This window comes from Euprymna scolopes, chromosome 33, assembly GCF_053919585.1.
Source record: "Euprymna scolopes isolate OS-2025 chromosome 33, ASM5391958v1, whole genome shotgun sequence".
Taxonomy (NCBI): domain Eukaryota; kingdom Metazoa; phylum Mollusca; class Cephalopoda; order Sepiida; family Sepiolidae; genus Euprymna; species Euprymna scolopes.
This window is the reverse complement of record NC_136514.1, coordinates 77524177-77528193: the sequence shown is the minus strand read 5'-3', so window position 1 is coordinate 77528193 and position 4017 is coordinate 77524177. Positions and strand designations below refer to the sequence as shown.

At 38.5% G+C, this 4017-nt stretch overlaps 1 pseudogene; it reads right to left on the bottom strand.

Moving 5' to 3' along the window:
- Positions 1-789: 789 nt before the first annotated feature.
- Positions 790-938, bottom strand: LOC145258529 (U2 spliceosomal RNA; annotated as a pseudogene).
- Positions 939-4017: the final 3079 nt, after the last annotated feature.

Sequence of the window (4017 nt, the reverse complement as noted above, 5' to 3'; positions counted from 1 at the left end):
TGACATGAAATTCTTAAAGATAAACTAAAATGACCGAAAAATGGGCTGAAATGACTTAAATAAATAAAAAGTAAATGACTTAGAATGACTTTAATGAACTTAAGGATGAATTGAATGACCTTAAGAATGACTTGAATGCTTAAAAAATAATTGGAATCCTTCCATTGCCTAGGAAAAGTTACAAACGTAAGTGCAGCATCTATTAAGAAAGATACTACACTTTGATCTTAGCTGCGTGGCCAAGGAAAAGTTACAAACATAAGTACAGCATGTAGTAAGAACAGATGGTATTTATTTGCTCCCCCACCGAGCAAATTAGGCACAAGGCCGATTTTTAATGTGAGGAGTGAAGGGAGGGGGAAGGGAAAAAGGGGACCAGCTCCCGAGAGGTGGGAAATGGGAGCTGGTTAAAGGTCAGGTATGTGGGGCTGCCCCCACATCTGGTCTTTGCTAGTCATAGCTAGTCATAGCTTGCAGTATCTGCCGGAACAGATGGTATTTATTTGCTCCCCCACCGAGCAAATTAGGCACAAGGCCGATTTTTAAAGTGAGGAGTGAAGGGGAAATGGGGACCAACTCCCCGGGGAGTAGGGGAGCTGGATAGTGACAATTGGTATGAAGGGTTGCCCCTACATTGACCAAGGTCTTATATGTGGGGTTGACCCCACATATGGTCTTTGCTTGCAGTATCTGCCGGAACAGATGGTATTTATTTGCTCCCCCACTGAGCAAATTAGGCACAAGGCCGTTTTTAATGTGAGGTAAAAACCAGCTCCCCTAAAAGTAGGCAAAAAGGGGGGCACTCTGGTTACCAAAAATAATAATTGTCCCAGTATAGAGGGTTTCCCCTCCATTGACTGGGACAAATTATCTTAAGTGCAGTATCTGCCGGAACAGATACTACACTTTGATCTTGACCAAAAGGCCAAGAAAAGGGTATTTATTTGCTCCTCCACCGATCAAATTAGGCACAAGGCCGATTTTTAATGTGAGGAGTGAAGGGAAAATGGGGACCAACTCGCTGGGAAGTAGAGGAGCTGGATAGTGACAATTGGTATGAAGGGTTGTCCCTACATTGACCAAGATCTTATATGTGAGGCTGCCCGCACATATGGTCTTTGCTTGCAGTATCTGCCGGAACAGATGGTATTTATTTGCTCCCCCACCGAGCAAATTAAGCACAAGGCCAATTTTTAATGTGAGGAGTGAAGGGAGGGGGAAGGGAAAAAGGGGATCAGCTCCCGAGAGGTGGGAAATGGGAGCTGGTTTAAGGTCAGGTATGTGGGGTTGCCCCCACATCTGGTCTTTGCTTGCAGTATCTGCCGGAACAGATGGTATTTATTTGCTCCCCCACCGAGCAAATTAGGCACAAAGTCGATTTTTAATGTGAGGAGTGAAGGGGAAATGGGGACCAACTCCCCGGGGAGTAAGGGAGCTGGATAGCGACAATTGGTATGAAATGTTTCCCCTACATTGACCAAGGTCTGATATGTGGGGTTACCCCCACATCTGGTCTTTGGTTGCAGTATCTGCCGGAACAGATACTACACTTTGATCTTGGCCAAAAGGCAAAGAAAAGCTGTGTTTATTTGCTCCCCCACCGAGTAAATTGGCCACAAGGCCGATTTTTAATGTGAGGAATGAAGGGGGTATTTATTTGCTCCCCCACCGAGCAAATAAGGCACAAGGCCGATTTTTAATGTGAGGAGTGAGGGGAAATGGGGACCAACTCCCCGGGGAGTAGAGGAGCTGGATAGTGACAATTGGTATGAAGGTTTTCCCCTACATTGACCAAGGTCTTATATGTGGTGGAAACCCCACATATGGTTTTTGCTTGCAGTATCTGCCGGAACAGATACTTTGCTTTCAGTATCTGCCGGAACAGTTTACTACACTAAACATAAAAAGCTAAGAACAGCATCTATAAACAACAGACCGTTGATGTTAACTAAAAAGGCCAAGCACAAGATTGTTACGGACCGACCGACCGACGGAGTGACTTATAGAGTACCGTGTAACCCGGATTTAGGATTTAAATGTAAAACATAAGTAGATTACAATGTAAAAAGAACCCAGCCACCATATTTTTTAAAACTTTCAATCACGCTATTAGCAAACAAATTTCGGAAAGAATTTCAATACAATACACATTATGAGACACATTTCATAGCTTATAGGGGACATCTTACTTCATGCAACATCCGTTTATAAAACTCTATTAAGATTTGGAGATGGACGAGTTTCTCTTTTGTTCGCCTCCATTTTTTATTTGTTATTTCTCTCCCAAGTTAGAGGGATTCATTGAAAACATTAATACGCGGAACTTTATTACGTTCTCTAATATCTGAAGGGCAGTTGAAACACTCCTTCACCCTGTAGTCAATCACCTAGTGATGCTATCTCGATAAAAAGCAATGATCCCTAACATCTACTAGGCTGATGTCATAAAGAGTATCCGGCATATAAAAAGAAAGAACTGATTACCATCGAATTTTAATTTTAAAAGATGTTCAACATATGTTAGAATGTAGAACAGATGTTGAAAGCAATTTGATGCGGAATATATGAAGAAAGTGAAAAGGAACATCAACTATGCATATCGTGGTTAGAACCGGTGAAAAGGTTATTACGAACAAAAACTCTATTTTTAAATCCAAATTTATTCTGATCTAAAACTCATTTCGAACTAAAACTTATTTAGAAATGAAACCTATTTTGATCTAAAAACAATTTCGAACTAAATCCATTTCGAAGTAAAAACTTTTCGAGCTAAAACTCACTTTTAATTAAACAATATTTCGAACTAAAACCTGTTTCAAGTCACATGTCGAACTAAAACTAATTTCGAACTAAAACTAATTTCGAACTAAAACTAATTTCGAACAAAATCTATTTCGAACTAAAACTAATTTCGAACAAAATCTATTTCGAACTAAAGCTAATTTCGAACTAAATCTATTTCGAACTAAAACTAATTTCGAACAAAATCTATTTCGAACTAAAACTAATTTCGAACTAAATCTAAATAAAAAGTTACAGAAAATTATTCTTCACAATTTTTTATTTTCCTATCAATATGTTTAAGCGGGAAATGGGGCATTCTATCAGGTGCCAAACATTCACCCGCTAACTCATATATTTAATCCGAGAGAGCTTTTGAAGATTCTGACCGTCCATTTATGTGCAATTGTTTGAATTTCTTTTGCACTTGTTTCACTAAGTATATTTGCCAGATAGTTTTTTATATAAGTGCAGTTGCTCCTATAATTATTGGAATGATAGAGATCTTCCTAAGATTCTAGTAATATATATATATATATATATATATATATATGTAATAATAAAAATAATATATATATATAATAAAAATAAAATATCGCGATTCCCTGTTGTTATCTTAAGATTCCGAAGAGTCTTTCACACAGTTTCTCCCTTCGATTTGCTAGACATTGGAATTCTCTCCGTTTCCCGCTTTCTTGACTGCATAAGTTGAAATGTAATGTAAACTATCATCTCCATGCTCAACTCTCGACGATCACAAACAGCATCCCTGTACGTTCCAAGTGACACTAAAAGCAAAGAACAGTAGTTCGAATAATCCAAGTAATATACATGTTACTCACGTCTTTTTTTTTTACTCCAGACTTAACGCACACCTTGTAGGCACGCGCATATAAGCATTAGCTTTTAAGCGATAAAACAGTAAAAACGGAAGTGCAATGCTATTATTCCACTGCATATATTAATTTATATGAAGCTAAACGGTATGGTGTACTCGCCCAGCCAATATCCTGTCAGCCATATCTGCGTAAATAAAGCGAAAAGGGTTATTTTACTATTAATGCACATTAATAATATATCTCTTCGTCGCTTCCGTAGAGAATTTATTTTCAAGTCGATAAAATTGATTTCTAATAAAGAGTGTCAATAATACATCAAACATACAGCTTCCTGATTTCCCTCATCACGAGACGGCTTCCCATGCGAACAGCTTTGAAGAAGATGATGAATCCGGGT